Source organism: Amblyomma americanum, chromosome 8 (assembly GCF_052857255.1).
Source record: "Amblyomma americanum isolate KBUSLIRL-KWMA chromosome 8, ASM5285725v1, whole genome shotgun sequence".
Lineage (NCBI taxonomy): Eukaryota > Metazoa > Arthropoda > Arachnida > Ixodida > Ixodidae > Amblyomma > Amblyomma americanum.
Window position 1 is genome coordinate 70,086,485 of NC_135504.1, and position 11,162 is coordinate 70,097,646.

Here is an 11,162-nt window from a genome sequence, read left to right on the forward strand (position 1 = left end):
GTCCTCTTCAACATAGCCATGATTGGGCTAGGCAGACAGCTGAGCCAGATAGAGGGGATACAGCACGCTATGTACGCCGATGATATAACGATCTGGATCAGCCAGGGCTCCCCAGGGCAAAAACAAGATCTCCTGCAGCAGGCAGCCACATGCGTGGAGAACTACATCAGAGAGAGAGGCCTGGCATGCTCCAACGAGAAGTCGGAAATTCTACGAGTGGGCAAGAGACCATCCAAAGAAATATACAACATAAAAATTGAAGGCGAGGTCCTCCCGGAACGCAACATGATCAGAGTGTTGGGAATGTGGATCCAAAGCAGCGGAAAGTGCAGTCACACCCTAAGCCTTCTCCAACAATCAATGCAACAGGTCAGCAGAATGATCACCAGAGTATCACAGAGAAGATTTGGCATGAAGGAGAGTGACACGATCAAATTAGTCAAGAGCCTGGTGGTCAGCCGCATAACATACTCACTCCCCTACCCCAAGATGACACAGCACGAAAAAGAACAAGCAGACACTTTAATCAGGAAGGCTTTCAAGATGGCCCTAAATCTACCAAGAAATACGTCAAACGAGAAGCTGCTCAAGTTGGGAGTCCACAATACGTTGGACGAGCTAAAGGAAGCTCAAATAGGGGCCCAAATGTACAGGCTCCAGCAGTCAACCACCGGCCGAGCGCTCCTCCGAAGGCTGGGCTACTTAAGTGAAGAAGTGGAAGATAGGGTTGCGGGCATACCTGATAACATTCGCCAAACACTCAGGGTGTGCCCAATCCCTCGCAACATGGACCCTAATCTGCACGCAGGGAGAAGGGCTGCGAGAGCAGAGTATGTAGAAAAGCACTTAGCTGAAAAAACAAATGCAGTATACACAGATGCGGCTTTGCATCGATGGAACAGAAACACGAAGGAACGCAGAGTAGTATCGGTGGTGGTGAACCATCAAGGGGACCTAGTCACCAGTATATCACAGAGCGGCTGCAGAGTAACCGAGGGGGAAGAAGCTGCTGTTGCGCTAGCAGTAGCTGAAGAATACCGCAGAAATAAATCGCTCACAATAATCACTGACTCCAAAGAAGCATGCAGGCACTACACCTATGGTAGGATCAGCAAGGGAGCTCTACGCATCATCCTCCAGGCGGGACCCCCGAACAAAAAAAAATTCCGCACAAAATTTTCTGGGTGCCGGGGCACACCGGGGTGACTGGGAATCAGAGGGCCGACGATCTAGCTCGCGAGCTTACCAACCGAGAATATACATCAAGTGACCATGAGCCCACCACAACGGTGGAACCATCGTACGCGGAAATCCTAAATCACTACAGAGGACAGAGGATAGCGTATCCTCCACCACACCAGCTATACGCAATATGAGGCAGTCGGTTGGCGTAGACTGCAAACAGGAAGCTTTCATAGCTTACACATACTTCACAAAATGTTTCCGAACCAGTACGCGCACACATGCAAGTGGTGTGGAGCCACCCCCACTTTATACCATATTACATGGGAATGTAAAAACAATTATTCATTCCATAAACTAAAAGAGCTCAATGCGGAACAGTGGGAAAGCCTGCTCACCAGCAGCGCGCTGGCGGTACAAAAAGGACTGGTCCCGCATGCGTATGAGGTAGGAAGACTCAGTGCGGCCCTGGAATAAGGGCACAACCCCTGGAAGACTCGGAACTTCTACATTAAGACACCCGGGTCCCGCTGAATCGACCAATTTTTGGCGCCAATAGTTTTTTCTTCTTCTTCTCTGCTAGAAAGAGAATTCACTGCGTTTTCATTTCCATTTCTAAAGCGAAAACTTTACTACGCCAGCCAGTGAGCAATTTCAGCTCGTCGCGCACTTCACCCGTATGCCGTATGCTGAGGCCGACGAACGACCTTGAGCCGCCGTTGCCAAGCAACACCGCAGCCGCGCTCCAACAGATGGCGCCGCCGTCGACGCCGCTGCCGTCGCCGCCGCTCGCTCCACCAGATGTCCTCCGCTGGGACAGAGGTAGAGGAGGTGTCGCCTCGCGGGGGGTATAATATATATGCGCTTCGCCTCAATGTATTGTAGTCGTTATGTAGAGCGCGAGAGACGAAACAACGACAGAACGAAGCGAGGGAGAGAGAACGCGCTCAAGAGACGCCAGAAGAACGCGCCGCGCGCACGACTCGAGAAGCGTCGTAACGAAGATGCGGCTAAAAGAAGTCGTGCCACGTCCCGGAGTTGCGTTTACTGCGGAAGAGACCTGTTTGAGTTCTCGAGAGCGTCGGAATGAGCCGCTGCGTACAAGGCCTGCCAAGGAAACGAAGCTTTCGCAATTCAACTAGGGTTAACCAGGGCTAAACCACAGCCAATTTTTTTTCGAGTCCAGGCGGCAAAATCATCCAATTACGCCACTACTTTAACATGAGTCGTTTGTATCAATGCACCCTGGCCAATCTCCCACCGTGGGTGACATTAAGCGTGAGGACATCATCAGTGGAGCAATTTCGCACGGATCCACGAACAACCGATTGCCTTCGATGCGAAAGCAGGATAATATTCCCAAGAAGTTCGTGAAAACAGAGAAGGTTAGCCGAAGAATGAGGATTCGTTTTAAGTTGACATTCACTACTGGTCACAGTCCTGGGCGACGGCACAAAAAAGCCAATGAAACAAGTGCATAAATGTGTTTAATGTCAAGAATGAAAAAAAAAACACAAAAAAGCACAACAAACAAGACCACAGTGGCCCACAATGTCCTTGCAATCGGTTATGAAACCACATCACTCAGTTTCAGGTACTGCACAATGGAGCGCCAGCAGCCAACATTAAGTTCATCAAACTGTGTGCTGCCGTCGCCAGCCTCGCAGAGAACCGTCGCGCGCACAACACCAGCATAGATCATGTAGTTGTCTTCCACATGGCGCCTTGCCGCCTTCACGTCCCTGGACACCTGGAGCTCGGATTTTCCGGAGAGCGACACCAGGTGTTCCCGTAGCGATGCGCTGCCACACAATTCGTCGAAGGCCGATGCGCGCTCATTTTTAACAGAAGCGGCTGCCTCTCGGTCAAGGCTCATAACGAATTTCGCTGCATTGTTTAGCGCACCCCGGTTCTGCTCTTTAGCGTCGTCCACCGCTGCACAAGCCCCCACCACGTCCTTCAAGGCAGAGCAGCTTACACTAACCCTGGATAGGAAGACATTCTGGGAGATCATCCTTTGAAGCACGCCAAGTACAGCGTCGGACATGTTCCCAGTGCTCTCGATACGCAGCACAACCAAGCTTTTCTTGAACTGACCAACCAGGGCCGACAGCAACTGAGCAGTCTTCATGGTCAGTCGAAAGGTGACCAGCGTAAATTTCCGTAGGCGTCGATTGCAAGTCAAAGCATCAAAGATCTTGGCCAACAGAGGGGCCGTCTCCTCGTTCTCATCGTAAGCCCTGTGCACATCTAATTGAAAGCTCCGTAGGCACCCACATGCCTTGAGCGCCGCACAGAGTGCACTGCTGGGTGTTGAGCCATCGTTGACAGTGGAACCGCTCTTGAAGTCAACGTGTAGTGAGCGCAGCGAGTGATTCAAGGCCAGCGAGCCATACACGGAACGCATGAAGTCGCACAAATTCTCCCGGTGGCAGATCTTCACCTTTGCAGCGCATCCGAGAGCCTGTTCCAGGGCTTTGGACTCGGCTGGGGGCCGGTGTACAGACAGGCAAATTTGGACGCGGCCAGGACACTCCCGTCTGAGCAACTCAAAAGTGGAATTTCTCTCCTGTAGGATTCGTGATGTGCTGCTTATCTCCAGCCGATCGAGGCTCCTCAGGTTAGTGTTGGAAGGAAGTGCCGCGCACAACTTGCTCACAGCCTCTGCTTTAAGGGAACAGTTGTGCAAATTGAAGTGCTTCAAAGTGCAGTTGGCAGATAGCGCCTCGGTAATACATGCCGCCCCTATGCTATTAAATCTGCAGTTCAGAAGCGACAGTGTTTGAACTGAGTGATTGGCTCCAACCAAGAAATTTGCCAATGCCTCTCCCACTGTGTCACTAATCAATGTGTTTTCTAGAGTCAGGTGCTCAAGTGATAGAATGCCTTCTAACGCACCGAACAGACTTGTCAAACAGTAAAGACAGCCTTGCCCTCCGCTTAAGTGCTCGCAGCTCATAACTGTTTCGCACAGACCCACCAACGAGAGCTTCTGCAGAAACCTGCTGCTCCTGACGGCCTCTGCCATGGCGTCGGCGGCGGAAGACGGTATGCTGTCCTCGAAGGCCAACTCCTCGAGCCGTTCACATGCGACTAGGCCTAGAAGCAGGGTGCTTCCAGACTTCTGAGACAGAGAGTTGCCTATCAGCTTGACGCTGCGGAGAGTTTGTTCATTTCCCCTCAGCACACAGCCACCTCGGGCGCCAGGGCGTCGCTGACGTGGACGTTGGTGAGGTCAAGCTCACGCAGGCACTTCGGAGGGCCAAAAGCTTGGAGAAATCTGCTCTCAAGCACAAGCATATGTCTGGCATGAAGCACGATACTTTTTAGGTTGTTATCCGGTCCAACGATGACAGACGAGATGAAGGAGAGCCGGACAATGTGTGTGCGGTCGTACACGCGAACCTCGCGGATGCAGGAGTGCTGTCTTGGAAGCCAGGCGATGAGGAAGGCGCCGTCGTTTTCATTGCCGGAATCGTGATACCTCGCCCACCGGCCATCTCGGTTGTCGTAAGAGCGCAGGCAAAGCTTGCCCGGTTCACACTCTGTCAACACAAGCCTTGTCGCCCGCAACGCCTTGTTCCATGAGGCTACATCTCCAATAAGCCAGCATTCCTTCAGCTCGCCCGCGGAGCAAGAGCGTTCGCTGCCAAGGCCATGTAGCAAGTGTTCGAGTCTCCAACGCCAAGGGTAGTAGTAACCCGGACCGTTCATGCTTGTATCGCTGTTTCAACTTGCCGGAAAAAAAATTCGTCGGTGCCGTAATACCAAATGAAGCAGGTATATTCCTTCCACGGCGTTCTAGGCTGCGCTTGGAAGCGTTGTTACTCACGCTCACAAAGTGTTCGATGTCGTTTACGGAACACGAATTCTTGCTTTTTGCCACGATCTCCGGATCTTCAGATGCTTCCGTGCCGATTCTATTGCATGCACACTAGATGACCAACCCTGGGGGCATGCTCCGAGGCCACAGCATTTGGGAATCAACCGAGGGAACGAAGCCTAGCATGGCGTCGAACACGAGAGCGCACGAGAGCCACCGGCGCCAACGTGCCACGGTTTCGTCTTCCTCTTTGCAGATGGCGCCATCTATTGTCCCTCCTGATTCCGGATGCCATGCTCGGATGTCACGTAAGATGCACAGCAGCAATAATATTAAAAAAATATGTCTCGAACTATTATTACCTTTGGCATTGTTGCCTGTGGGGGGGGGGGGGGGGGGGAGCGCTTAAGCCGGTTACCTGACACTAATAGTAACCTCCTGAGTAACAAAGTTTGGCTCCCCGGCGTATTGAGGTTCCCATAGCTCACTATTCGTTATAGACATATCGTTGTCTAGATTTTTGATCAGGTGATTCTCGTCGGCGGTGCAACGCAAAGAATTCTGGCGTTCCACAACAAGACCTACTGAACTAGAGACCTGCACATTTGACACTGCTGCAACGCGCACCTTTTTGTTCATGCCTTTTGCCGCTAGGGAATAACGTCTACGGGCGGCGTGGCGCTCCATGTAACCTGTTGAGCGAAGTGGCGTCGATTATTTTACTTCAAGGATGTAATAGTTTTGTCATTTGTCTACGTTTTGAGTATTTATCATTTATCCATTGCCTTAGCAAAGATGCCGAGGTGTCTCACGCATGCATGCGCGGAAACAATATTCACCGCTAGAATTTAAAGAAATGTCATATTTGCATCGTTCATTACTAGGTTTCAATATAATAAGACGGGACAAATGCACCGGGAGGCAGTGAGAGGAGAAAAATTATTTGTCGCAAGCAGACGATGATGATAAACATGACCTACGAACAGGTCAACCGAGCGCCATCAACGGCCAAAACGTTCACGAAAGTTGGCGCACGCGGTCCCATAGGACCCCGCCAAATGTGCAGGTCTGTAGTTCCGTAGGTCTTGCTCCACAAGCGCCGCAGAAAAATCGCGGGTGTGAGCATCGCCCGCCAGCCGCCTCTACCATCGGTGCTGCGTTCAGCGCCACCTGTGGAGAGTTTTGCGTCCCGAGGGTGTAAGCGCCCCATATAAATACCATATAAAAAAACCTGATCCATGATATAGAGCGATAACTCTGTTAGGTATGGTGAGACACGGTTCACCTTTCATCACGGAGACACGGTTCATCTTAATTCAACACTTCAGCGAGAGCAGATCACGTGATGCACTGCGTGCGAGAAGTGCAAGGGCGAGCGTCCAGAGCGTCCGACGTGACTGCCAAGCGAAAGAGCGAATCACGTGACACTTCACATGTCACAACCGAGGAGGAGCAGCGGCAGAGCAGCAGCCAGCGCAGCGGGGGACATGGCTGCCAAACGCGCAGCTACGGCTTGAAGAAGATCGAGGCACGTGCATGCCACGCGCGATTTTGCACATGCAGAGCGCCTCCCGTTAGAGGTCAAATCTAAGAGCCATCTGACTTTAAGGCTCAGCATGGAAGGAGTGGGGCTTTTGGCTCTAGAATCATTGTTGTTCCAAGCGAAAATTAAAAAAAAGGCGGATTGACGCTCCCAACGGATACCCAGGGACGAAATAGAAGGCCGCAACAGCTGCAACCATAAATTCAACACAGACATCTGCCTTGCACATTCTCGTAGCACAGCGAACGATCAAACATATGCGTTACACCCTCGTAACGATCCTACGAGCTTTATTTTCTTACGACTAAGTGAGGGGATAAGACTGCTTTGAGCCAGAAGGGCTTGGGAGGAGGGACGTGTTGAGTTAGGAGCCGTGGCGCACCGCACAAAATGGTGCAGCAGACCGTGCATGCGGCACAGTCTGACGTGGGTAGCGAGATCAAGGCACAAGTAATCCGGTGGGGGCAGGAGTCCCTAGCGACGCAAACACAACACAAACTATACCGCTGCTACAAGTTGACTGGGCGTCGGTAAAGTAGGTAAAGCAGGGTAATCCATGGGCACTCGCAGCAAGAAGGTGGTGAGTCTCCGAAGGTCCCTCCTGCCTATGACCGCAGTGGACGTCTATACTGTAGTCGTCGGAGGCGTTGAGAAATGCAAGATGCGTGGTAGGAGTCGCCCTTTGCAACTAACTCCACCCCCGCGATCACTGCCTCGAACAGCAGCATCCGTAGGGCCATGGAACTGCGCAAAAAACTTGCAATGCACCGCCGCTGCATTAGTTCGAAAAACAATGCTGTGTGCTCGAACGGGGAACTGCGCGGTAAAGCTGCCATGAGTCTTTAGCTGCGAGGTCCACGATAGCCCAGTGTTGAGAGCAAGAGCTTCCGCGCGAACAAGTGTGTGCTGCGCAAAAGAGGGCGCACGATGGCTTTAATAAACGTTTAATAAAAGTACTATGACTAGGACATTCCATCCTTTTCGGGAGCACATAGAGAGTTACGTTGCTTGCTGCGGTGTGTGTGTACTTGCAGATGATACAGAAAATTCCAGCGACTGCAAGAAAAATAGGGCGGCATCATAAAGCCACCATATCCCATTGGACCAGATTTCTTACAGACGTCCGGCAAATATCCGAATGCTTCCGTCCCAAATGGGACACCAATGGTGCCACTGTCGGACATTATTTTTTGGCGTCTCGTTTGCTTGCTCCAGCATAAGTCCTGCGGATGCTCGTTCATGGACTAGTGTAGTGTTCTAAACATGACATGCTACAGATATCTGGTGTAGGGCGGGATGAGCATGAATATATACGCAGGAACAAGTTAATTTTGCCAACAATTGCAATGGATACTTTAAACGTCGCTGCAGGCAATCACCCATCAACTGCTACGCCTGTCGGGCTCATGTAAACGCTAACAGGTTTATATGCCAAAGCAAAGGTAGTTTGCTTGATACCAGTGGATATAAATGAAGATTATAACTACACAACCACAGGCCATTCAAAGCTGCAATCCAGTTGAACTGGTGTACAGCAAGCTGTTAAGGTTCACGTAGAAATAGACCTCGACTAGTGGTTTCTATGGCTGCATGCCCACAACCTGCAGTGGCGATATCCATGCTTAGTCCGGATTTGGACAAAGCACGTGCTTCCCTTGGATGTCCTATATCCAAACAGGCTGTCCTGTCCTCAGGGGCGTCTGCACTGAATTTTTCCCGATTCTAAACGTCGTTCGGATGTCAGAATATCCTGTTTAGACGGTCGTGGGACGTCTTCATGGACATCAACTCTTTTGCGCCGGACCACCCAACAGATGCCCTTAATAGGTCCCAGGAATTTTGCCAGATGTCCTATGGAGATCTGAACAGCCATATGTCCGTCGGACATCTGTGGTCCAATGGGATGACGCACACAGCAGGCAAAGCATCGCCACTTCAGACGATTCAATACCTGTCGTTCGTCTATAAATACCCGCCACTGGGTATGTGACGCCAGTTTTCCAGACCTTCGCGCACCAAAACTGTGAAGCAACTGTTTGCCATACAACGTTGCACGTAGTGTCATACGATTTCTCGTTTCATATGTAGATTACACGTGCTAGTCAAGAACGGTATTGTGATGCAACCGTTCGTAGTACAGCGTTCCGGGTGGTGCCATACATGCGTGCATGTGCGTAGGAAGTCATACATCGTCGCCGGATTTCATAACAGCTGGTTGTGTGTGTGCTAGTGAAATGAACAGTGAACCATCAACGTCTAGAGCTTCGACATCGGCACCAAACGTGGTTGTCTGCGCAAAACCGCAAAGGCCGCACGACAGCACTTATAATACTTTTGCATTTCTACCCGTAAACAGTCTTAAGTGAGTCTGCCGAATTTTTTTGTTTACAGCTCACTGCTCCTGCCAAGATGGGGCAACACTACCTAGACTACAGGGTTAGTCTAAGGTGTCTTGGGGGTGTTGGGTGGGGACCAGGTGGTCACGTGGCCCGTGCGCAGTTTTTTTTTCTTGGTGGGTTTCTTGGTGGGTTAAGCCATCGCGGTGGGTTAACACATAGAGTACTTGTGTGAATCTTGTTATGGCTGCTGACAAAGTTGAATCGTAGTGTTAAGGCGAGCGCACTAAATCGAAACGCGAAAAAAACTATGCCGCAAGAGTCTGGCATCACTCTAGCTGAGGGCGGATTGTCTGAGGGGGCTGTTTCTGTCGTTGTACGCTTTTTTTCTTCTATATTATTACCCAAATGGCGGCGTTTTCGGATTCCAAAAAAGGAGGATTGTGTGGGATTTAAGCGACCGGCGCGGAAACAGTGCAGAAACGTGCCGCAGCTTCACAAGAGCTCGCTCAACCCTTTACCTCTGCCATCCTGTCTATCGCATATTGTCCAGCAAATGGACGGCCATCGCAGGATTTGCGCAGGCTGGCCATGTAACCTGCTAACTATGGTGCGGCTGTGACAAATGCTGTGTCGATTCAGCGCTGCTGCTCATATCAATTACGATACCCACGGCGGTCCCATTCAGCGGTATTCGTGCACCAGCATGCTTACCCTATAAAGAAATTGCCAGAGTACACAACTTTGCCTAACTAGGCACTGTGAAGTCAATGCGCTCGAAAGCACAGCTTTTTTAGCAGCTTATTCTTCTAATGTTCGACGCACCATATGACGCACGCACAAGGCACAGTGGCGACGAGGTTAGCCAGTCATCGAGTTACATGAAGGGAGAGTTGAGCGAACGCCCTCAGCAGACGCTGGAATAAACCTAAAAAATTCTGGCGAGCTGCTCAATTTCACTAAAGGCGAAGATATTCGCTCTGACGCACTTTGGCGCACTCTATTTTGGTGGTGCAAATGGCATTGGAGCACAGTGGTCACATGGGTAGCCGCACCTGCCAGAGCACATGCGCAGCAGCTCACATTCATTTTTCTAAACTATTCTACAAGCCTGTGCGCCATAGCCTAGCAAAATCACGAGTGCTCACATCACAAGAACCTGTGGGCTCAAACTCACACAGCCCCAAACTCATCAACTCAGACTCAATTAGGCACACAGCTCATGCAGGGCCAGACATTTGTTACGACTCCTATGGGTTCACTCACTCATTTTGACTCACGACTCATTTCGGCTCAATCAGTCGTTTCGACTCAAGATACACATGGGCTCATAGAAATTCCCAAGTGGCACGCCCTGAGCCAGCCGAGACAAGCAGCGAAGGACCCCCATGCCCCGTGCTGTGACATGGTGAAATTCTGACAAAGCTTTAGACATACCCGCACGGCTCATTACCGCACCCGCGTAAACTTTCAATAGAGAAATGAGAGAAAGCAGTCTTCCTCGCTTCTGTGGAATCCTCTTCGGTCCCCTTCCGATGTTTCCAAGCTGCCTCCCTTCTGCTTCCGAGGAAGAAAAGAACTAAACGCACGCTGTCATTGCAAACACAGACCACAATGCGACCCTGAGCCTGGACTCACCCCCGAGATCATGATCTCAATGTCAGTGCGAGTGAGCCCTAGTGAGTAGACTCACGAGTAAGTTCAACACCCTATGCTGTGTGCTCCTTTTTAGGAATGCATACGCACAAGTTTATTTAGACCGACGTCATTGGTTCCGCCTAATTGTTCACATCAAAGTAGCGATGCCTAGCAACAGTATCTCTGCAGAATGTCAGTTCCAGTTTTAGGCAACAGCCTGTGCAGAATTACAAAGGCTGGACCAACCGACAACTAAGGGCTAGCATATACCTAATCAACATAAAGCAAGAAGTCCTCATTTCGACCAAAGTCTTTCTAAGGTACCACACAGAGAAATTCCAGCTCTGGCCTAACTGCCACATCTTGAGAAAAATTGACTCTTTCTCGACACCCTTCCTAGAAAGCGTCTCCTTGCTTAGTTCATATCGGCCACTCGTCTATTATAATCCTCGTCAAGCATTACGAGCTCATCCCAACATACACAAATGCCCATATTAATGCGAACTCCGCAAGCAAGTCTCTCGTTCACAAAACAACCCATGCCGTTCCCAACACTCCATAAAGCAGTTATTATGCTCTCAGTGGCTGAGAATTTTTTTTTCAGTCAAAAGGGTGGCGCACATCCCACTGCTTCAACAGC